Here is a 26739-nt window from a genome sequence, read left to right as displayed (position 1 = left end):
AATGGGTCCTTGTCTTAGCAATAAATGTTCACAAAATATTTCAAGCTATATTTTTATAAAAAATAATACGTTCTAAAGAACATAAATCAATAAATTTTATTCTATATTTTTGTGATATATGTTATGTGTAGCTATATGTGTGCATATATATACATACACACACACATATACCTATAAAGTTTTACTGAAGCATAACACATATCCAGAAATTGCAAATTCTTAAGTGAACAACCCAGTATATTTGCACAGTGAATACATATCTATAATTAATATAACTCTAACAGGAAATAAAATATTACCAATATTTGAAAGATTATTTTTTACCTCTTCCTAGTTATTAAACTCAGTCTACTCCGAAGATAATCAGTAGATTGACTACTTTTACCAAAATAAAATTTAACCATTTTTGCAGCCTATATAAATAAAATTATACGAGACATAATATTTGTTTATTACATCTTTTCTCATCATTAGGTTTGAGACTCACCAGTGTTGTCATGTATAGCAAAAGTTTGCTCATTCTCACTGATACATTTTATTCTATTATGTAAATATTTTAAAAGATATTCATCAGTTTTACTGCGGGTGGACATTTGGATAACTTCCAGTTTTTGTCTGTTGCAAAGAGAGCTGTCAAGCAATCGAATGTGTGTCTTTTGATGCTATATGCATATACTTCTTGAATATGAAACTAGGAGTGGAATTCTTGAGTCGTAAGATGAGTACATTTTCAGCTTTAGTATGTATTGCCAGTTTCTCAAACTGCTTTTGCTAATGTCCGGTTCTTTCAGTTGTATATGAGTTTCACATTCCCTCAAATCTTGACATGATTATTTTAATAAATTTTACTAGATATGATGAATGAATATTTTCGATGAGAAATAATATTGAATATTCTCTTACATGGTATTGGTCATTTGGATATCTTTTTTTGTGAAGATTTTGTACAAATATTTTTGCCTTTACATATTGGATTATTTTCTTTCTAATTTTTAGAAGTTTTATTTGTGAACTTATAGATGTCATATTTGCAGTATAATTGGCATAAATTAGGCTACACATATTTAAAGTGTGAGATTTGGTAAGTGTAGACACGTGTATATACTACTGAAACCATCATGACAATCAAAATAATGAACACATCTGTTACCCACAAAAATTTTGTGATCCTTTGCAATCCCTCACACCAATTTTTCCACCCCCACCTTTCTGGTTCCCAGGCAACAGCTGATCTGCTTTCTGTCACTATGGATAAGTTTGCATTTTTAGAATCTTATATAAATGAAGTCATATAGTATGTACTTCTTTGTTTAGCTTCTCTCAGTATAATTTAGAAATTCATCTGTATTGTTGCATATGTCAATAAATATTTCCTGTTGGCGAGCTGTTTAAGGGGTATAGAGTTTCAGTTCTGAAAGATGAAAATGTTCTGGAGATTAGTTGTGCAGCAAAGTGAATATACTTAATACTATAGAACTGTACCTCAGAAATAGTTAATATGGTAAATTTTATGTTATGCATTTTTGTTAGAATAAAACATTAAGATAAAAAATTAATACTTGGATTTTAACTCAAAGAATTTAAACTGGAAGAATTCTATGTTAAAATATGGAAGATTGGAGTAAGTTCATGTTTGCAACAATATGGTAGAGTCAGTTGTTCTATTTTGCCATGTTTGAATTTTAAAATCCTTGTTAGAGAACCAGGAATTGAGATCAGTATGCAGATGGAGAATCATATTTAAAGCACAGTGGAAAAAGGTCAGGTTGCAGATCTAAATTTGGTAGTCAACAAGAAAGATTATATGTAAAGTCATGGAACCGGATAAGATTATCTGCAGGGAAAGTATAGGTTGAGAAGAAAAAGAGGTCCATGATCAGTCAAGAAATACTCCAAACCTATTATTCAGAGGAAAGAAGCCAGCAAATGAGCCTGGGATTGAAAGGCTTTGCATGATATGAAAGAAGTAAGAAGAATGTAGTACCACTAAAGACAAGAGCAGAAAATCGTTCAAGAAGGAATCAGTTAATTGTTAGAACATCAGGTAAAATGAGGACTATTTTAGTGCCTTGGGGGATATGGATGTTCTATAAAAGCGAGTTGAAAAGATACTGTAAAACGAGAAAATAAATATTTTGACATATTTTCCAATGTAGAAATATGGTTACTAGAGAGATGAAGTAGTAGAGGAGTTTATTTTTGAAAGCCTAAAAATATTAAAACAGTATTAAACACTGATGAGGATGAATTAATGCAGAGGGAGTAACTTATATGAATAAGAAGAATTAGCATGAGAAAGTTGGGTAAAACTTTGTTAAAAGAGTTTTGTAGACAGGCTGGGCGTGGTGGCTCACGCCTGTAATCCTAGCACTTTGGGAGGCCAAGGTGGACGCATCACGAGGTCAGGAGATTGAGACCATCCTGGCTAACAAGGTGAAACCCCGTCTCTACTAAAAAATACAAAAAATTAACCTGGCATGGTGACGGGCGCCTGTAGTCCCAGCTACTCGGGGGGCTGAGGCAGGAGAATGGTGTGAACCCAAGAGGAAGAGCTTGCAGTGAGCCAAGATCGCGCCACTGCACTCCAGCCTGGGCGACAGAGCGAGACTCCGTCTCAAACAAACAAACAAACAACAACAACAACAACAACAAAACAGTTTGGTAGCTAGTTGGTATGGGTTGAAATTTGGGCTCTCCTACACAGGGGCTATTGTTTTCTCATTGAAGTTTAAGGCTATTCCATCAGTTGTCATTAAGATTTTTTGCAGTAGTGAGTGTTCATTTGTTACTCATGGTCAGTAATTTAAAGTAGTAACAATTGTCAGGATTTTGAATTTTTCTCCAGGTCTATTCAGCATGCTTCTGTGACAAAATTAGGGGTTGAAATTTCAGTTTAATCACTTTAATAGAAAACATCCACATTAATGGATAATTATGTTTGAGAAACCTGTGTAATAACATGAAACTATAATTACGGTAATGAGTTAACAGAAATTTACGTGTGTGTGTGTATATATATATATATAATGTCAATGGAATATGTGTATATATATGTGTATATATATGGTATATGTATATGGTATGTGTATATATATGGTATGTGTATATGGTGTGTGTGTGTGTGTGTGTGTGTGTGTGTGTGTGTGTGTATATATATATATATATATAATGTCAGTGGAAATATAAATATACTTCATACATATTGCAAGTTTGGTTCCAGACACCTACAAAATGAATATTGCAGTAATGCAAGTCCCACAAAATTGTTGTTTCCCAGTACATATTATAGTTATGTTTATGCTATACTATAGTATATTAACTTTGGAATAGGATTATATCTAAAGAACAATGTACACAACTTGATTTAAAAATACCTTATTGCTAAAAACTGTTGAGTATTATCTGAGCCTCTAACAAGTTGTAATCCTCTCTGCTGGAGGAGAGGAGGAGAGTCTTACCTCGGTGTTGATGGCTGCTGACTGATCAAGGTGGTGGTTGCTGAAGATTGGGGTGACCAATGGCAATTTGTGAAAATATGACAACAATTAAGTTGGTTACATCGATGGATTCCTCTTTTTTTTTTTTTTTTTGAGACAGAGTTTTGCTCTTTGTTGACCAGTCAACACTGACCAGTTGCACAGTGGCACGATCTCAGCTCAGTACTGCAACCTCTGCCTCCGAGGTTCAAACGATTCTCCTATCTCAACCTCCCAAGTAGCTGGGATTACAGGTGCCTGCCACCATTTCTGACTAATTTTTGTATTTTTAGTAGAGATGGGGTTCCACCATGTTGTCCAGGCTGGTCTTGAACTCCTGACCTCAGGTGATCTGCCCGCCTTGGCCTCCCAAAGTGCTGGGATTACAGGTGGAAGCCACCACTCCTGGCCACTGATTCTTTATTTCACAAAAGGCTTCTCTTCAGCATGTGCTACTGTTTGACAGCATTTTACCCACAATAGAATGTCCGTCAAAATTGGAGTCATTCTTCTTAAACCCTGCTGCTGCTTTGTTATCTAAGTTTATGTAGTATTCTAAATAATTTGTTGTCATTTCAACAATTTCATAGCATCTTCCCCAGGATAAGATCCCATCTATCTATCTATATAAACACACCTTGCTTATGCATAAGAAGCAATTTCTCATCCATTCAAGTTTGATCATGAGATTGTTGGCATTTCAGTCACATCTTCAGGCTCCACTTCTAATTTTACTTATTTTGCTATTTCCACCACATCTGCAATTACTTCCTTCTCTCAAGTCTTGACTCTCTCAAGGTCATCAATGAGGATTTGTATAAAATTATCCCAAACTTCTGTTAATCTTATATTTTGACCTCTTACTGTGACTCACAGGTGTTCTCAATGGTATCTAGAATGGTAAAATCTTTCCACAAGGTTTTCAGTGTACTTTGTCTAGATTCATCAGAGAAATCAAAATCTGTATCTGCTATACCTTTGCAAAGTGTATTTTATAAATGATAAGACTTGAAAGTCAAAATTACTCCTTGATCCATGGACTGCAGAGTGGATGTTGTATTATTAAGCATAAAAACAACATTGATCTCCCATGGAGATGGAAAACAACATCTCCATCAGAACTTTAGGTGACTAGGTGCCTTGCCAAAGAACAGTAATATTTAGAAAGAAATCTTTTTTTCCTGAGCAGTAGGTATGAACATTGGGCTTAAAATATTCAATAAACCATCCTATATTTTTTGTAATAAAGATACAAACATTCTAATAATTTTTGCATCTTTTCTTCTATCAGTTAATTTATACTATAATGCATGACCACTAATATTCTCCAAATAAACTTGTATTTGGGGCTCATTATTGTATTTCTACATTGAAAATTACATAAAGATGTTGAGGATTTTTTTTATTCACCACAGTATTCTCAGAACTTAACAAAGAGCCTGTCACCTAGTAAATACTCAATAGATAATTATTAAATTTTTAAAAATCATAAAAAATATCTTTTAGAAGTTTATTTGCAAAGCATTGTGATCATCAAGGCTTTGTTGTTCAATTTATAGAGCACAAGCAAAATAGATTCAGAAGATTCTTAAGGGCCCTACTATTTTCAAAATAGTAAATGGATGTTGTCTTCAGGTCACCAGCTGCATTAGATGCTACAAGAACATCAGCCTGTCCTTTCAAGCTTTGAAGCCAGGGATTGACTTTTGCTCTCTGGCTATGAAAATTCTAGATGGCATCTTCTTCTTCTTTTTCTTCTGTGTTCTGAGCTTTTTGGATTTCACTAATGAGTGAAGCTTATTTTTTTTTTTTTATCCTGTCTTCTCTTTACCCATCTTGAAGGTTCAGTGAATTCAAGTTATGCTTTGCTTTTCTTTATCCTCAGCAGCCAAATTAGAAACCCTCCTAGAATAAACCCTCAGCTATTCAAAGGAGAGCAATTCTGGGTGGTTTCTCCTGAGGACAGCCAGCTTAGCAGCTTCATTTCTGGCTTTCCTGATTACTGGTCCAAGGCCCAAAGAAACTTTCTGTACCTGTAGGTTCCAACTGTAAAGTTTCTCTGGGATTTCCTTTAAGAGGTTCTTATTTGAATCATTCCTCTTCTGTGTATGTATTGGGTGAGCTTTTCTCTGTATTATATATCATTACAACCATGTCTGATTTCTATCTTCCATTTTTCCAAAAATCTGTCTTCCACTTAAAAAAATGATATGTTGATAGTGGACCTTGTTTTTTGTGGACCTTGTTTTTTTTTTTTTTTTTTTTTCTTTTCTCTTCTGTCATTTCAGTGGTATTTAGAGAAGCTAGAGAGGTGAGGTGCACATGAAAGCTCAACACCTTAAGCTTTCCAGATGTCTAGGGTTTTTTCTATTTCTGGTCTCACTTTTTATAAATTCTTTCAGGGAAATGATTTATTTGCATTTCATCTGGTTTGTATTGGAACTTGAAAATTTTTTATTTTGTTTTCTTTCAGCTTTGCATTTTATGTCAATCATAATGAAATCATCAATATCTCATTTCTGTCTATCTGGGTGTGTAAATGACACCGTTTTTTGATAAACTGCATTTATAGGCCTCCACAAGGTACTATTTGCATACGGCCAATTAGTGATGCAGAATTCACTTTAAAAATTTGACATAATTATTTATATTTCATTTAATATGTATGTCACTATATTTCAATAACATAATTGTATTTGCCAGGTGACTGAATATTTTCACTTTCCTTTTTCAGCATCCAGATCAATGGGAGATTTAATAAAATGTAATAGCAACTTTTCATGAGCACATGGTAGTCAACAAATATATCTTTTTAAAAAAAATTCAATAGCTTTAGAGGTACGAGTAGTTTTTGGTTACATAAACAAATTGTACAGTGATGAAGTCTGAGATTTTTGTGCACTTGTCACCTGAGTAGTCTACATTGCACCCAATATGTAGTTTCCTCCTCAAAGTCTCTCATGTCCATTACACCCTTCTGTATACCTTTGTATACCCATAGCTTAGCTCTCACTAATCAGTAGAAACATAAGATGCTTGGTTTTCCTGAATTATTTCACCTAAAATAACAACCTCCAGCTCCATCCAAGTTGCTGCCAAAGACATTTTTTCATTCTTATGAGATGAGAAGTATTCTATGGTGTATATGTATCACATTTTCTTTGTCCACTCATCAATTGATGGGCAGTTACGTTGGTTCCACATCTTTGCAATTGTGAATTGTTCTGCAATAAACAAATGCAGGTGTCTTTTTATATAATTACTCATTTTCATTTGGGTAGATGCCCTGCAGTTGAATTGTTGGGTTGAATGGTATTTTTTTCATGTATATATTATTTATTTATTTGTATTATTTTTATACTTTAAGTTTTAGGGTACATGTGCACAATGTGCAGGTTTGTTACATATGTATCCATGTGCCCTGTTGGTGTGCTGCACCCATTAACTCGTCATTTAGCATTAGGTATATCTCCTAATGCTGTCCCTCCCCACTTCCCCCACCCCACAAGTCCCCGGAGTGTGATGTTCCCCTTCATGTGTCCATGTGTTGAATGATATTTTTAAAGAAATCTCCATACTGTTTTCCATAGAGGTTATACTAACTTACATTCCCACAAGCAGTATATAAGTTTTCCCTTTTTACTATATTAACTCCAACATTTCTTGTTTTTTCACTTTTTAATAATGGTCATTCTGGCCAAGGTAAGGTGGTTTCCCACTGTGGTTTTAATTTTCATTTCCTTGATGATTAATTATATTAAGCACTTTTTCATATGTTTGTTAGCTATTTGTATATTCTTTTAAGAAATGGCTGCTTACATTATTTGCCTACCTTTTGATGTGATTTTTTTTCTTGCTGATTTGAGTTCCTTGCAGATACTACATATTAGTTATTTGTCAGATTCATAGTTTGCAAATAGTTTCTACCATTTCGTGGATTATCTTTTTTCTGGATCATATTTTATGGATTTACTTTGATGATTATTTATTTTGCTGTGCAGAAGATTGTTAGTTTAATTAGATTCCATTTATTTATTTTTTGTTGCTTTTGCTTTTGGGATCTTAATCATAAATTATTTGCCTTGGCCAATATCAAGAAGAGTTTTCCCTAGGTTTTCTTCCGGAATTTTTATGTTTTCAGATTTTGGATTTAGGTTTTTCATCCATCTTGAGTTGATTTTTGTATATAGTGAGAGATAGATATCTGTTTTCATTCTTCTACATATGGCTATCCGGTTTTCCCAGTACCATTTATTGAACCGAGAGTCCTTTCCCCAGTTTATGCTTTTGTATGCTTTGTTGAAAATCAGGGCCGGGCGCGGTGGCTCACGCTTGTAATCCCAGCACTTTGGGAGGCCGAGGCGGGCGGATCACGAGGTCAGGAGATCGAGACCACGGTGAAACCCCGTCTCTACTAAAAATGCAAAAAATTAGCCGGGCGTGGTGGCGGGCGCCTGTGGTCCCAGCTACTCGGAGAGGCTGAGGCAGGAGAATGGCGTGAACCCGGGAGGCGGAGCCTGCAGTGAGCCGAGATTGCGCCACTGCACTCCAGCCTGGGCGACAGAGCGAGACTCCGTCTCAAAAAAAAAAAAAAAGAAAATCAGTTGGTTGACAGCCAATATCATACTGAATGGGCAAAAACTGGAAGCATTCCCTTTGAAAACTGGCCCAAGACAGGGATGCCCTCTCTCACCACTCCTGTTCAACATAGTGTTAGAAGTTCTGGCCAGGGCAATCAGGCAGGAGAAAGAAATACAGGGTATTCAATTAGGAAAAGAGGAAGTCAAATTGTCCCTGTTTGCAGATGACCTGATTGTATATTTAGAAAACCCCATTGTCTCAGCCCAAAATCTCCTTAAGCTGATAAGCAACTTCAGCAAAGTCTCAGGATACAAAATCAATGTGCAAAAATCAAAAGCATTCTTATACACCAATAACAGACAGAGAGCCAAATCATGAGTGAACTCCCATTCACAATTGCTTCAAAGAGAATAAAATACATAGGAATTCAACTTATAAGAGATGTGAAGGACCTCTTCAAGGACAACTACAAACCACTGCTCAAGGAAATAAAGGAGGATACAAACAAATGGAAGAACATTTCATGCTCATGGATAGGAAGAATCAATATCGTGAAAATGGCCATACTGCCCAAGGTAATTTCTAGATTCAATGCCATCCCCATCAAGCTACCAATGACTTTCTTCACAGAATTGGAAAAAAACTAAAGTTCATACGGAACCAATAAAGGGCCCGCATTGCCAAGACAATCCTAAGCCAAAAGAACAAAGCTGGAGGCATCATGCTACCTGACTTCAAACTATACTGCAAGGCTACAGTAACCAAAACAGCATGGTACTGGTACCAAAACAGAGATATAGACCAATGGAACAGAACAGAGCCCTCAGAAATAATACCACACATCTACAACCATCTGATCTTTAACAAACCTGACAAAAACAAGAAATGGGGAAAGGATTCCCTATTTAACAAATGGTGCTGGGAAAACTGGCTACTCATATGTAGAAAGCTAAAACTGGATCCCTTCCTTACATCTTATACAAAAATTAATTCAAGATGGATTAAAGACTTAAATCTTAGACCTAAAACCATAAAAACCCTAGAAGAAAACTTAGGCAATACCATTCAGGACATAGGCATGGGCAAGGACTTCATGTCTGAAACACCAAAAGCAATGGCAACAAAAGCCAAAATTGACAAATGGGATCTAATTAAACTAAAGAGCTTCTGCACAGCAAAAGAAACTACCATCAGAGTGAACAGGCAACCTACAGAATGGGAGAAAAATTTTGCAATCTACCCATCTGACAAAGGGCTGATATCCAGAATCTACAAAGAACTCAAATTTACAAGAAAAAATCAAACAATCCCATCAAAAAGTGGGTGAAGGATATGAACAGACACATTCTCAAAAGAAGACATTTATGCAGCCAACAGATACATGAAAAAAATGCTCATCATCAATGGCCATCAGAGAAATGCAAATCAAAACCACAATGAGATACCATCTCACACCAGTTAGAATGGCCATTATTAAAAAGTCAGGAAACAACAGGTGCTGGAGAGGATGTGGAGAAATAGGAACACTTTTACACTGTTGGTGGGACGTGAAGTAGTTCAACCATTGTGGAAGACAGTGTGGCGATTCCTCAAGGATCTAGAATTAGAAATACCATTTGACCCAGCCATCTCATTACTGGGTATATACCCAAAGGATTATAAATCATACTTCTATAAAGGCACATGCACATGTATGTTTATTGCAGCACTATTCACAATAGCAAAGACTTGGAACCAATCCAAGTGTCCATTAATGATAGCCTGGGTTAAGAAAATGTGGCACATATACACCATGGAATACTATGCAGCCATAAAAAAGGATGAGTTTGTGTCCTTTGTAGGGACATGGATGAAATTGGAACCCATCATTCTCAGCAAACTGTCGCAAGGACAAAAAACCAAACACTGCATGTTCTCACTCATAGGTGGGAATTGAACAATGAGAACACATGGACACAGGAAGGAGAACATCACACACTGGGGCCTGTTGTGGGGTGGGGGGAGGGGGGACGGAAAGCGGTAGGAGATATACCCAATGTAAATGATGAGTTAATGGGTGCAGCACACCAACATGGCACATGTATACATATGTAACAAACCTGAACGTTGCGCACATATACCCTAGAACTTAAAGTATAATAAAAATAATAATAATAATAATAAAAAGAAAATCAGCTGGTTGATTTGGCTTTATCTCTGAATGCTCTATTTTGTTGCATTGGTCTATGCATCTACTTTTATATTAGTAACATACTATCTTGGTTACTATGTCCTTGTAGTATAATTTGAAGTCAGGTAATGCCATGCCTCCAGATTTGTTCTTTTTGCTTAGAATTGCTTTTGCTATTTAGGCTCTTTCTTGGTTCCAAAGAAATTTTATAATTATTTTTTCTATTTATGTGAAAAATGATGCTGCCATTTTGGTAGAAATTGTATTGAATCTGTAGATTGCTTTGGGCAGTATGGTCATTTTCATGATATTAATTATTCTAGTCCATGAGCATCGGTTGTATTTCCATGTGTTTGTGTTGCCTATGATTTATTCCAGCAGTGTTTTGCAGTTCTAGATGTAGAGTTCTTTTACCTCCTTGTTTAAGCATATTCCTAGATTTTTTTTAGTTATTGTAAAAGGGATTGAGTTGTTGATTTGTTTTCAGCTTGGTTGTTATTGGCATATAGAAGTACAACTGATTTGTGTATATTGATATTGTAACCCAAGACTTTACTAAATTTATTTATCAACTCTAGGAGTCTTCTGAAGGACTCTTTAGGGTTTCCTAGGTATATGATCATATCATCTGCAAACAGATAAGTTGACTTCCTATTTTCCAATTTGGATGTATTTATTTATTTATTTATTTTCCCTGATTGCTCTGGCTGGGACTTTCAGTGCTATGTTGAATAGAAGTGATGAAAATGGGCGTCCCTGTATTCTTCCAGTTCTTAAAGGGAATGTTTTCTTCTTTTCTCCATTCAGTATGAGTTGGCTGTCGGTTTGTCATACATGGTTTTTATTATTTTGAAGTATGTTCCTTCTATGCCTAGGTTACTGAGAGGTTTTATCATAATGCGATCCTGGGTTTTATTGAATGATTTTTCTATGTCTATTGAGATTATCATATGTTTTTTGTTTTTAATTCTGTTTTTGTGGTGAATCACATTTGTCAATTTGTGTGTGTTGAATCATCCCTGAATCCCTGGAATGAAACCCACATAATCATAGTGAATTATCATTTTGATGTGCTGTCGAATTTGGTTTGCTAATATTTTGTTGAGGATTTTGGCATCTATGTTCATCAGGAATGTTGGTCTATAGTATTTTTGTTGTTGTTGTTATGTTATTCCCTGTCTTTGTTATTAGAATGATACTGGCTTCATAGAATGAGTTAGGAATATTACCTCTTTCTCAATCATTTGAAATCGTTTCTGTGGGATAGGTATCAATTCCTCTTTGAATGTCTGGTAGAAATTGACTGTGAAGCCATCTGACCCTGAACTTTTGTTTGCTGACAAATTTTTTGTCACTGATTCAATCACACTGCTTGTTATTGGTCTGTTCAGGATTTCTATTTCTTCCTGATTCAAGCTAAGAGGGTTGTATGTTTTCAGGAATTTATCCACTTCCTCTAGACTTTCTATTTTGTATGTATAGAGGTGTTTATAATGGTCTTGAAGGATCTTTTCTATTTCTGTGGTGTCAGTTGTAATGTCTCCATTTTAATTTCTAATTGAGTTTATTTGAAGCTTCTCTCTTCTTGGTTAATCTGGCTAGTGGTCTATCAATTTTGTTCATCTTTTTAAAGAAAAAACTTTTTGCTTCATTTACCTTTTGTATTGATTTTTAATTTGAAATTCACTTAGTTCTGCTCTGATCTTTGTTGTTGTTGTTGTTATTGTTGTTTATCTTCTGCTAGCTTTCGGTTTGGTTTTTTCTTGTTTGTCCAGTTTCTTGAGGTGTGATGTTAGGCTGTCAATTTGTGATCTTTCAGACTTTTTGATGTAGGTATTTAGTGCTATAGACTTTCCTCTTAGCATTGCTTTTGCAGTATCACAGAGGTTTTGATAACTTGTGTCACTGTTATCATTCATTTTGAATACTTTTTAGATTTTCATCTTGATTTTATTGTTAACCTAAACATAGTTCAAAAGTAGGTTGTTTAATTTCCATGTATTTGTATAGTTTTGGGGGTTCCTTTGGGAATTAATTTCTAATTTCATTCTGCTATGGTCTGAGAAGATACTTGATATTGTTTCAAGTTTTTAAAATTTGTTGAGACTTGATTTGTGGTTTGTTATGTGTTCTGTCTTGGAGAATGATTTGTAGGCTGATGAGAATAATGTATATTTTGCAGTTATTGGGTAGAATGTGCTATAAATATCTGTTAGGTTCATTTGCTCTAGAGTGCAGTTTAAGTCCAGTGTTTTTTTTTTGTTGACTTTCTGCCTCAACGATCTGTCTAATGCTGTCAGTGGAGTGTTGAAATCGCTTCTATCATTGTGTTGGTGTTCGCCTCTTTTCATAGGCTTAGTAGTAATAATTATGTGAATCTGGGAGCTCCAGTGCATATATATTTAAGCTTATAACATCTTCTGGTTGGATTATCCTTTTATCATTATGTAATGACCTTCTTCGTCTTTTTATTTTTTTTACTTTTGTTACTTTAAGTTCTGTTTCATCCAATATGAGAATAGCTACTCCTGCTTGCCCTTGGTTTCCATTTGTGTGGAATATATTTTTCTATCCCTTTAGCTTGAGTCTATAAGAATCCTTACATGGTTAGGTGTGACTCTTGAAGACAGGAGTATTTGGTTTGTGATTACTGTATCCATTCTGACAATCTGTATCATTTAAGTGGAGCATTTATATAATTGACATTAAAAGTTACTATTGAGATGTGACATATTGTTCCAGTCATCATATTGATTGTTACCTACTTTGTTTTCTTCATGTTTTATTGTTTTATAGGGATGCCATCTTCTATTAGAAGGCTGTTTCATCGACATCGAAAATTTGTTGTTTAGCGTAGCCACTTTCATCAGTTGTCTTAGCCTGATTTTCTGGATTACTTGCTTCAGCTTCTGCATTATCCCTTGCTGTTTCACCTTGCACTTTTAAGTTAGACAGAGGGCATCATTCCTTAAATATCATAAACGAACCTCTGCTGGCTTCAAACTTTTCTTCTGCAGCTTCCTCAACTCTCTCAGGTTTAATAGAATTAAAGATAATTAGGGCCTTGCTCTGGATTAGGCTTTATCTTAAGTGGATATTGTGGCTGATTTGATATTCTATCTTGACCACTAAACCTATCTCCATATCTGTAATACAGTTGTTTTGATTTCTTATCATTCATGTTTTCACTGGACTAGCACTTTTAAGAACTTTTCCTGTGCATTCAAAACTTGCCTGTTTGGCATAAGAAGCCTAGCTTTTAGCCTATCTTGACTTTTGACATGCCTTCCTCACTAAAGTTAATCATTTCTACCATTTAACTTCACGTGAAAGATTATGACTCTTCCTTTCACTTGAACACTTAGCCATTGTAGGGCTATCAGTCGGCTAAATTTCAATATTGTTGTCTCAGGGAACAGGGAGTCTCTAGTAGAAGAAGAAAGATGAATAACAGCTGGTCAGTGGGGTAGTCTGAACACACACATTTCACTGTCTTATATGGTTGTGGTGTGTGGTGCCCCATAACAATTACAGGAGTAATATCAATGATCGTAGATATAATGAAACAGATAAAATTTATAATAATAATGGAAAAGCTTGATATATTGTGTGAATGACCGAAGTGTGACAAAGAGACACAAAGGGAGCACTTTGTATTAGAAAATTGATGCTGCTAGATTTATTCAAGGCAGGGTTACCACAAACGTTCAGTTTATAAAACTGCAATATCTACAAAGTACAGTAAAGCAAATTGCAGTAAAACAATGTGTTCCTGTATTTGTAAAGAGACTGAAAATAACTAGAACAAATAAATACTATAAGTCATTTAACTAATATGATACTTTATGATAATTTTATTTTGCCTTCCTCATTTTCTTTTTAATATATTCATTTAGAGAGGGGGACGTTAACAATAACTTTTAGTGGAAAAATTGATTTACTCCTACAACCATATTATGTAATAGTTGAACTGTTCAAACCTCATTATCTAATCAAGACCTTAATATGACTATTTGTATATGTAGATATACATATGTATATATAAATACAAATTGTGTACGTTGGAAAATAACTAGTAAAAATGTCTACAATCTTCTTCTAAAATATAAGCATTAAGAATTTCAGAATCATTCTAAAATGATTAGCTCAATATTTTCAGCAATACTGTTTTTAATAATGATTATAATTTTTTTGTAATAAAGACATAAAAATTCTGATATCTTAGGGATATTTTTTCTCTATTAATGAATTTATAAATTAACTCACTGCCACTAAAATTTTCCAAACAAATTTGTACCTTGGGCTAATTATTTTCATTTCTACATCGAAGTTTACATGAAGTGGAGATATTTATCTTATTCACTACCATAACCCCAGAACTTAACAAAGAACCTGCCACTTAGCAGATATTCAATAGGTAATTCTTAAATTTTAAACATTTTTAACATAACATCATATATAATTGTCTTTTCGAACTGTATTTGCAAATCATTTCCAAAATAATTAGGCATAGAAAAAGGTCTCAATGTATCACAGCTCCGAATGTGTTATAATAATTCACTAAATGCCTATTTTCCAATTGAAATCACCAAGCTGAATCACACAAACCTCTTTTAAAGAAAAATATTCAATATATTGTTTTAAAAGAAAGCATTGTTTGGATGTAGCTGAACATCATAAGATCCTCTAGTTAAGAATTTCAACTCCTTATCCTTTGAGTCTTAGTTATATCATGTGTATAATGGAGAATAATAATGCTGTCTTCACTGTTCTAATAAAATAATTAAACATGAAAATGTTAGTGGAAAATTTTATAAAGACAATTGTTACATAATAATAAGGGATAATAGTTGACTGATACAAACTATTAAAAAAACAATATGTAGGTCTTCTCCCCCCACACTCTGACTCCCTAAGTAACATAATTAGAAGGTTAATGAAATCTGTTGTCTTAAAAGATTAGTATATATCAGCCTATAATCCTCTGAATTATATTGTCATAAGTTGTCATTTTTTGAGATTTCTACAATCATAAATTGTTGCACAAAATTATTTTGTTGCACTTGCTTAATTTGTATACAGATGAAAAATAAGATACCAGATATAAAAGTGCAAAAAGAAAAAAATCTCTCTATCCAGTTAGTTCATATTTTTTCATAGTGGTACTGCTGATAATGCTTAACTAGGCTTTAAACCCATGGGAAGCAAGGCAGAGATTATATAATCATATAGTTGTAAGATCAATGTATTGCTTAGATCGTTATAAAGAGTGACATAAATTGAGACTATTTTTATTGAGACTTAATTTTTGATCTAGTGTTCATATTCATTTGATAACAAGAATATGCCATTTGTAGTTATAATGGGTTAATGCTTCCAGAAATATTGAATGGAAAAATAAAAAAAAGCCAATGCTTTGTGACCTCTTCATCGCTCCCATAAAATTTAAGGATGTGATTGTGTCTGGGCCGCTTTGAAGGTTTAGGCAAAGGAACAGTGGAATATTTAATGAAACTTAGAAATGCAGCACAGTTGTTCTCAGACTCTGGGGTATGTTGTAGGCATTATTGATGTGGGTTTTTTGCAAAGCAGAGATATAGAATGGTCATTTGAGTTTTATCAAATAGTAAATGAAAGAGACTTAATAATACTGATATCTCATTAGTATATAAATACTGGCCTGACTATTGTTAAATTTAAAAATAAAGACATATATGTGCCAAGTAAATTTATGTACCAGACAATATCATCTTGATTTATAATTGTGTGTATTTTTTTTTAATCTTAGACCACACTTTCAGACATAGTAATAGAACTGACACTCACAAATGCATGCTTTCTTTAAAGATATTAATCTCAGTATTGAACAGAGAAACCAAATAGCTTGTATTGAAAGTAGAAATGTAATTGGCCTGTTTGGAGAAAGTCTACGAGAGTAACAGTCACTAGATTCAACATGCAAGTGCCATCATGATGAATGTTTACAACACTTTTTTGAGAGCCAATTATACTGTTTTTTTTGTGCAGGAACTGGAGATCAGCCAGATCACTTGTATGCACAAAGCCGCTGTGGATCTGTCTTTCAAACAAGAGCTGCAGAAAACGCTATAGCAAGGTTGAAGCTTTATCCACTCTGGTAAGAGAAGCTTTCTTTTTCTTTGCTATGGTGAGAGTTTGATAAGAAACCCTTTTAAACCACAATGTGGTCAGGGAGAGGAGACTGTTATATGTTATAAGTCAGAAAATGTTTTTTCTTTGAAATATTTTTTTTCACTATGCTTTGTGCCTTTATGTTATAGCAAGATAAAACTGAAACACTAAGTCATATTGCACATGTTAAATTCGTATTGGATGTAGGGGAGTCTTAAACTACTCTTCTGTTGTGTGAAATGTGAGGTCATTTTGTGTTTATACTGTATATCTCCTGGACAGGACAAAGGGAAGAAAGATTGGTATTCTAATACCATGGTTGAGAGTGAATCTATGTGTTTAAGTTTTCCTCTGACCAATGGTGTTATTAATTCCCAGAAGCTCACCACCACCAAATTCGGCCTTTGGATTCACTTGCAGATATTTTTGACCACTCTATTCTCTTTTTATATTTAAAATTGGAAAAGCTGGGGATTATTCTGGATGAGTTTATTTGAATATGGTTTTCTCACGTTAGCTCTAAAGACTGTGCACATATATACAAAGTACAAAATTCTGTTTTTCACGTAATTTCTTCAGTCTGTAATGTGCTTCAACATTTGTGTGAGAATCTCTACCTATTATAAACTCTATCTGAATTCATATCAGTCTCAAATGGCAATAAATATTGAGAGCATTTATATATACATATACATATATACTTATATACATATACACATGTATATAAGTATATATAAATATTTGACATGAGCAAAATTAATTTTAGATAATTACACATTTACATATTAAAGCAATGTAATCCCTATGGAAATTTATAGCTTTTAATTTTCATTTATATGGCCCTTCCTTTTCATTTTCTTGGTAAACTTTAGTTCAGAAAACAATAACATAAATATCCAAAAGACTTTACAACCAAAGAGCTACATTTGAAGATAAATTATTTTTTAAATAAACTTGTATGACTCAGATTTTATTCTTTTTAAGTTGCTCAGTTACATCCATGATTTAATTTATGTATCTATGAGATTTAAATACAATCATTTTCAGGAGTTTACACCAGACTAGCCTTCCAGTCTTCAAAGTTATAAGCAGCTTGCCATGTCTGTCTAATAAGTTGCCAATAAAAATTCATGCTTATCTGATAACTTCAATAGGTATTTATTGATTATGTACCTTGCTAAAAGCTTCCAGGAGAGGAAATATGCAGCTTAAATGAATGAAACGTAACATCTGTATAGATCTAATGAGGATTTAACATATATGCTTAAAATAACGAATTCTTAGTGAAGGTTTGGATAAGGACAAATAGAGTCAGGAGGAGTCAGTAATGACAATGAATACAATGAGACTTAATTTTTCAGATGTAAAAAATAATTCTATGCTTTAATGAATGAGCTTAAAAAACTTTAGCAATGCCATTTTCCCCTTCTTCTCCCCTCATTTAAATTATGCATGCATTCAATTCAACCCATTTGAAATCTTTACCTGTGTACCCTGCACTGAAAGAAATACAGACAGCCTTGCCTCTGAAAGAGATTCTAGTTTAAAGGGGAGCTGAGGGAAAAAAGTCATTAACTATGTTACCATGAATCAATGTAGTAAAAAAATAATAATATCTGCTTTAAATTTCTGTGGTTTCTGCACTCTTAAAGACTGTTTGTTGCTATAGGCACATGCAGCAAGCTACAACAACAAAAAAGTATCAATTCTCTTAGTTTATATCTTTCCAACTTTTAAGTGAATCTGAGAAAGAAAATCCTTCTAGGGTAAGAACCACATTTAATTATATATATACATATATATATATATACATATATATATGTATGTGTGTGTGTGTGAATGTATGTATGCACACACATACATGTATCGTTATATCGTTTTATATATATAGTTATAAATATATGTGTTTGTTTTTTTTTCTTTTCATTGTTATCTTCGCGTTTAGGAACTACAATTGTTAACATACACACATGTGCTTTAGTTTAGAAGATAGGAAACAGAAGCAAGTATAGCATCTCTGCCCCCCTGATGAGTTGGGCACAGCAGGATTTGCTGTTCATCTTAAGAACACTGCTTTTTCTACTGTCTCTTGTCCAGGTTCTAACTGAACTATATGGCTCAGACTAGAGGCTGCTTTATATGAAGATATCTTCATATCAAGCCTCGTACCTACTCCAGGGAAAATGATTTCTTTCATTTGGGAATTTTATTATAAATTCGATTTTATGAAAAAAAAAGTGGAACAGGAAATATTGTAAAGTTTACAAACAGGATGCAAATTCATTGCTTTCTAATTATAAATACAATGAGACAGTTTTGTTACACTTTCTTTCCTTTTAGACATATTTTGAGAAATCTGCTTTTTAGAGAGATATTTTGTAGAAAAATTTTTATTACTTTTCAAATTTTCTTTGGTTTATTCATTCTCTTTTTCTTTTTTTTTTATTATACTTTAGGTTTTAGGGTGCATGTGCACAATGTGCAGGTTTGTTACATATGTATCCATGTGCCGTGTTGGTTTGCTGCACCCATTAACTCATCGTTTAGCATTAGGTATATCTCCTAATGCTGTCCCTCCCCCCTCCCCCCAACCCACAACAGTCCCGGAGTGTGATGTTCCCCTTCCTGTGTCCATGAGTTCTCATTGTTCAATTCCCACCTATGAGTGAGAACATGCGGTGTTTGGTTTTTTGTCCTTGTGATAGTTTACTGAGAATGATGGTTTCCAGTTTCATCCATGTCCCTACAAAGGACGTGAACTCATCATTTTTATGGCGGCATAGTATTCCATGGTGTATATGAGCCACATTTTCTTAATCCAGTCTATCATTGTTGGACATTTGGGTTGGTTCCAAGTCTTTGCTATTGTGAATAGTGCCACAACAAACATACATTTGCATGTGTCTTTATAGCAGCATGATTTATAGTCCTTTGGGCATTCTCTTTTTCTTCTAGCTGATAAAATTGCATCCCATTTCACTGAGAAGATACAGATTATTTAATGAGTTCCCCTGTGTTCTTTTGCCTCCAGATCTACAAAGCTTACCTCCCAATCTGCCCTCATACTTCTCTTCTTTCCTTTATTTATAATGGGAAGAAGTATCCCAACTTGCATGACCCCAACTTCCATCTCTTCTACTTGTGACTTCTCAGGTATGCTCCTCTGCCTGATAAATATTTTTATTCCTAATATTTAGCTCTATTTTCTCCATGAAATTGTTCCCATTAAACACCTCTTTATATTTACTACACATCTCTACCTATATTTGGCTGGGACTACACATCCCTCTCTAAATACCATCCATGTATCTGCTACTTCACAGAAACATCTCAAAGGTTTTTTTTGTTGTTGTTTTTGTTTTTTTCCAGATACCATTTCCATATCTTTGCCTTCATTTTTCTCTAAATTTGCACAATCCTTGTGATTCTTCCAAATTTTCTGAGGTAGTTACATTGTTTTCTTGTTGCTAAGTCCACTCAGTTTTCTTGGTTTCCCACCAGTATTTAAGAGGTGACTATTCAATTCCTTTTGAGATAGTTTTCCCTTTACCTCCTTAACACTCTCCTAACTTTGTTTTGTTTCTTTTCTCTTCCTGTTTCTTTGGTAGCTTTTTCTTCTAGTGGAGTACACTTTTAAGAGTTCCTCAGGACACAATAGTGGACCTAATACTTCTTCTCTCTCTCTCTCTGTCTCGCTCTTTCCTCTTCTCTCCATAGTCTTTATTTCTATAATTATTTAAAATATCAGCAATCTTAGGGCATAATCCTATGGTGTGTATCAATAGTTGAGTGCATTCCTTGATTCTATATGGATACAGACGAAACTTTTGAGTGTACAATGGTGCAAGGGTGTTATGTATTCAATAGAAAGTGGTATGATACTTTCTTGAAGTGCAGGGAAGCAGCAGCAAGCTGCAGCTCCCAGTCAGTCACTCAATCATGATGGGAAATAATTGATACTCTACAGTATACTGTGTTGCCAGATAATTTTGCCCAGCTGTAGGCTAACACAAGCATTCTGAGAACATTTATGGTAGGTGAGGCTAAGCTATGATGTTCAGTTGGTTCAGTATGTTAAGTGGATTTTTGACTTATAATATTTAACTTATAATGAGTTTATTGGAAAATAACACCATTGTAAATGGAGGACCATCAGTATACTCGTCAAGGGAGATTTGGGGTCAAGCAGTGAAAACAGGTGTTTTCACTCTCCTGGAAAAGATTTGATTAAGTTTTACCATGTTTTTATTTTGATGTGTCCCTAGCACTCTAAGATGCTTTCCAGGAAGCCCACTCTGGCCTTACCTCACAGGGAACTCTAGGGAAAATGGTATGGCTAAACCACTTAGGTCCAAATAGAATCAAAGAAAGGAGGCAGAGACCATAGTGACAAGAGTGGATCTTGGGGGACCTCTGTTTTCCTGCTAGCTGTGGTGCCCAGTTGCAGATACCAGTCAACCTCATAGCCAACCTGCAGTACAGAGCTAGGTGTCTTCAAAAGCAGGGTGAAAAGTTTCACCTAGTTTGAGTCCCTAAATGCTTTTTAACTCACCCTGCCTCGGGGACCACCCCAACAATTCTGCCTAGGCAAGGAGATGCCCATCTCCTCCTTTTTGAAGAAATGAAGGGGCTAGACCAGCCTAACTTGGCAACTTAACAAGCAGCAGCTTTACTCAGCCAAGAAACAATCCCAATGACTTTGCCCAGGCAAGGAACTTCCCACTTCTGTGAATTTTAAAGAAGCAAATGGGCTAAACCTATTTAACCCAGAAAATCAAGTAGTATCTTCACTCCACACAAGAGCCCTCCTAAAGAATCCATCCAAGTAGGAAGACTTCCATCTTCATGCATCTCAGAAAATTATAGGGTCTACATCTGCTAGGGATGATGTTGGGAGGTCCCAAATCCTCTCAACATAGCCAAAAAAACATTTCATGGCTCCACATTGACAGGGAGAAGACCCTTAATTGTGTATTTCTAAGGACCATAGCCTCTGGATTCACCTGTCCAGAGTAGTGACTCCACCTAACCTTGGAGCCCAGACTCCAGCCCTGCCCACCTTCAAGTCACCAATAACATAATTGGCTGACCAGAGTACACATCTTGTGACTGACCTCAAAATCCATCACAGTACTCACACAGCAACTCGACTTTCTAGCCAAACAAAGCCAGTGTTCCCACAGGACATCAGAGCCCAAAGAGCAACCCCACCCAAACAAAGTCAATGGCCCACTAACTAGAGATCTCACAGAAAGCTCTGCCTCCCCAAGGATGTCACCAGCTGGCTTTTCCAAAATCAGAGGCTAGATTAAATAATGCATGTGTATCCCTGCCAGAGAACAGCTCCTGTAAAGGCCAGGAGAGGGGCTGTTCCCTCAAATGTGCAGACAACATAAGGACACAGGATTATGAAGAATCAAGGAGTTATGACACCTCGAAAAGAAACTAATAAAGCTTCAATAATGAACCCTAAAAAAATGGAGATCTAGAAATCAGTAGCAGATAAATCAAAATAATACTAAAAAAGATGTTCCATGAAGTACCAGAAAATATGAATATAAAATTTAGTAAAACTTAGGCTGGGCACGGTGGCTCATGCCTGTAATCCCAGCACTTTGGGAGGCTGAAGCGGGTGGATCACGAGGTCAGGAGATTGAGACCATCCTAGTTAACATGGTGAAACCCCGTCTCTACTAAAAATAGAAAAAAAAATTAGCTGGGTGTGGTGGCGAGCGACTGTAGTCCTGGCTACTCGGGAGGCTGAGGCAGGAGAATGGCGTGAACCTGGGAGGCGGAGCTTGCAGTGAGCTAAGATTGTGCCACTGTGCTCCAGCCTGGGTGACAGAGCAAGACTCCGTCTCAAAAAATAAAAAAATAAAAAAAATAAAAAAAATAAAATTTAGTAAAATTTGAAAAACAATATACAAAATTGCAAGAAGTTAGACAAAGAAATAGAAACAATAGGAAAGAACCAGACAGAAATCTTAGAGATGAAGAATACAATGACTGAAATTAAAAATTCAATAGAAAACTTCAACAGCATAAGAAAAAACCAGCTGCTTGAGTTCAAAGACAGAACATTTGAAATTATTGTCAGTGGAGCAGAAGATAAAGGAATAAAGCTTACAGTAATTATGGGACACCATCAAGAGATTAAACTTTCACATAATAGGAGTTCCAGAAAGAGACACTGATAATAAAGGCCAGAAAACATATTTAAAGAAATAGTGGTTAAAACTTTTCTTGTCTGGGTTAGATGCCAATAACCAGATACAGAAAGCATGAAGGTCTTCAATCAAATTCAACCCAAAGAGAAGTACAAAAAAGGTATATAATAACGAAACAATCAAAAATCAAAGACAAGAAAAAATTCTGAGGACAAGTGATAAAGAAACACATCATATATGAAAGAGGGTGAATATTACTATCAGAGTATTTCTCAACAGAAAGTCTTCAAGCAGGAGAGAGTGGAATCATGTAGTCAAAGTTCTGAAAGAAAAAAATGAAAACAAAAAACATGCCAACCATAAACACTTTATTCATCCAGATGGAAATCAGTAAGGAAACATTGGGCTTGAACAAGACTTTAGATTTAATGGACCTAACAGAGATAAACAAAATATTTCATCCAACCACAACAGTGTATACATTCTTCTCAAGCATAGAAAAAAAATTATTCAGAATAGATCACATGCTAATGTGCAAAGCAAGTCTCAGCAAATTTTTAAAAATGTAAATTATATCAAGTATATTTTCTAAACACAATTGTTTGAAACAAAATTCATAACAGGAGCAATTTTAGAAAATTCACATATATATGGAAATTAACCAACATGATCCTGAACAACAAAAAGGTCATTGAAGCAATTAAAATGAATTTTTTTTAAATCTTGAGAAAAACACAAATGGAAACACAACACATAAAATCTATGTGATACAGCAAAAGCAGTTCTAGTAGCAACGTTCTTGCAATAGGTACCTACAACAAAAAAAGAAGAAAAAGATCTCAAATAAACCAACTAATATTACGCCTTAAGGAACTATTAATAGAAAAAGAACAAACTAGGCCCAAAGTTAGCACATGGGAAAAAATAATAAATATCAAATTAGAAAAGAAATAAAAACTAGAAAAACAACACAAGAGATACAAAAGTAACTTTTTTGGAAAGAAACAGAATTGTCAAACTTTAGCTAGAATAACTAAAAAAGAGAGAAAACTCAAATAAAGTCAGAAATGAAAAAGAAGACATTACAACAGATACCACAGAAATAAAAAGGATTATAAGAAAATACTATTGACAATTGTATGCCAAAAAATTGGATATTGTATAATAAATGGATAAATTCCTAAACACATGCAACCTACCAGGACTGAATCATTAATAAATAGAAAATCTGAACAAACTATTAACAAGGAAATATAATAAGTAAGAAAAAGTCTCCCAGTAAGAAAAGACCAGGACCTTATGCCCTAATAGCTGAATTCTATCAAAATTTTAAAGAAAACAGATACCAACCCTCAAACTCTTTCAAAAACTTAAAGAGGAGAGGCTGGGAGTGGTAGCTCATGTCTGTGATCCCACCACTTTTGGAGGCTGAGGCAAGCAGATCACTTGAGCCCAGGAGTTCAAGATCAACCTGGGGAACATGACAGAAAGCCTTTTCTAAAAAAAAAAAAAAAAAAAAAAAGTACAAAAATTAGCCTGGCATGGTGGCACATGGCTGTAGTATCAGCTACTGAACCTTGCTTTTCAGAGATTTTTTTCTATTATGCTCCCCAATCCTGCTATCTGTAGATACATGGTTAAGAATGAGTACATTAGGATCAGAGAGGCTTAGTTCAAACCCTACTTATACTACCTGCTAGTTGTTAGGAACTTGAGCAATTAACCTAAACTGTACACTCTGCATTTCCTCAACTTTAGCATGGAGATAATAACACCTATTTTATATAATTAAATGAAATTATCTAAATAAATAATTTGATCTTAAAATGTATGTAATATCTGCATTGTTTATTCTTGTAACCTGATATTTTCATTTGAGACAATGATTTTATACTGTATTAGCGTTTTTTTTTTTTTTTTCTTGTTGTGGTTTTGTTGTTACTGTTGTTTTTGAAATGGACTCTCGCTGTGTCGCCCAGGCTGGAGTGCAGCGGCACGACCTCAGCTCACAGCAACCTCCGCCTCCCAGGTTCAAGCGATTTTCCTGCCTCAGCCTCCCAAGTAGCTGAGACTACAGGCACCGGCCACCTCTCTCAGCTAATTTTGTGTATTTTTAGTAGAGATGGGGTTTCACCATGTTAGCCAGGATGGTCTCAATCTCCTGACCTCGTGATCCACCCTCCTCACCCTCCCAAAGTGCTGGGATAAACAGGCATGAGCCACTGCACCCAGCCTATATTAGCTTTTAAATATTCCATATGAATGAAAATTTTACCTTTTATGACATTTTAGAGAACATATGGCAATTATATACTTCATTTCCACAAGTATAAATGGAATAGAGTTTCTTTTTTGGGAAAACTAAGAATGTGACTACTAAGGATGTGAAAGCTTATCTTCCTGAATGGATAAGAGGGTGTGTGCACATGTGCATGTGTGTGAGAAAGTGTGTGTGTGTAAGGTGGATGGGAGAATGAAATAATTCTATAATTTAATCAAAATTATGCTTCATTAAGTACAGAACCATGATATTATTAACTTCTCCTTTTGAAAAGATGAAAAGTGAAAAGAAAATATGTTATAATTATAATATGTATAATTATGTTAATTAAAATTGTTAGCACATTTTAAACTCTATTAATGTAGCATTATAATATTATGTATAATACTCTCTACCTCTCCAGTAATTGGATGGTCAAAGTCAGAGCAACAGTAATATGAAATACATGTCCATTCATGTGTAAATGTAGAGTGGAAGCATCAAAGCTGCCCGCTAAAGGTAGAAGGCAGCCCTTCTTAGGGAAACACACACTTTTCCCTCCAAGAAGCATATACAACAAAGCTATAACAATAGTATGCCAAATCTGTGATGGCCTTTCTTTCCCCAATACCTCCTTCCCCTGTTAGCTGACATTAATAAGGCATGGACATTTGAATAGGACAATGGTGGAAGAGGGTCTGAGCAGGATACTTAGATGTGATTTCTCTCTCTCTCTCTCTTTTTTTTTTTTTTTTGAGACAGAGTCTCGCTCTGACGCCCAGGCTGGAGTGCAGTGGCACGATCTCAGCTCACTGCAAGCTCTGCCTCCCGGGTTCACACCCTTCTTCTGCCTCAGCCTCCCGAGTAGCTGGGACCACAGGCGTCTGCCACCATGCCCGGCTAATTTTTTGTATTTTTAGTAGAGATGGGGTTTCACCGTGTTAGCCAGGATGATCTCGATCTCCTGACCTCACGATCTGCCCGCCTTAGCCTCCCAAAGTGCTGGGATTACAGGCGTGAGCCATCGCGCCTGGCCCTTCTCTTTTTATCTTGAACTTGTAGTCATGTCTTTATATAGCACTGAATGGAGTATGCATTTGGAGCAGAGGCTTTGGATCAGTCTACCTGGGTTCCAGAAACATTTCTGCCACAGGTTAGCTGAATTAGCCTGAGCAAGTTGCCTCACATCCCTAAGCCTTTGTTTCCTTATTTGTGTATGGTGAATGATACTTTATTATACACATTATTATTTTTTATATGTGAAAATAACTGAGAAGATAAATGTGTTTATTATAGTGTTTTGTGACTCATAAAAGATCAGTAAATGATAATTATAATTTTACTCTTATGGTTCACTTTCTACTCTTCTCAATATCTAGTAATAATGCAGAAAACTCGTGAGCCAATCAGTAAATGTATGGCAGTGTAAGGTTTTCCGTTTTCTTTAGCTAAAAATACACACCAATACTCTAAGGATATTGCTGAAATAGATTTTACCCAAAGAGTCAATGACTGATGGACCACACATTCAGAAGAGACTTGTTAAGGGGCAGATGCCATAATATAGTACCTGTTTGGATGACTGCAAAATAAGTTGTATACTTCTAATATAATTAAGTGAAATATACTCAGATATTTAAATATGTATATTGCATTAACATAGTTTGCTTCTATTATAAAAAGAGGAAAGCTTTTTAATTTTTATTTTATTGAGATAAAGTATATCATGAGTATACTCTGGACTGGAGTATATGATTATTAATATTGGCATAGATTATTATAATTATCATTAATTTTATTAAAACACTATTTAAATATTAAAAGACAGTAAGTCATTTGCAAATTAGAGGAAATAATCAGAATGAGTCTTTAGTTATACAAATGTAAATTAATACCATTCATTCATCTTGGAAATACCAAAGATATTGATAAAGT

The sequence above is a fragment of the Hylobates moloch genome, unplaced genomic scaffold (genome assembly GCF_009828535.3).
Source record: "Hylobates moloch isolate HMO894 unplaced genomic scaffold, HMol_V3 SCAFFOLD_12, whole genome shotgun sequence".
Lineage (NCBI taxonomy): Eukaryota > Metazoa > Chordata > Mammalia > Primates > Hylobatidae > Hylobates > Hylobates moloch.
This window is presented reverse-complemented; position numbering follows the sequence as displayed.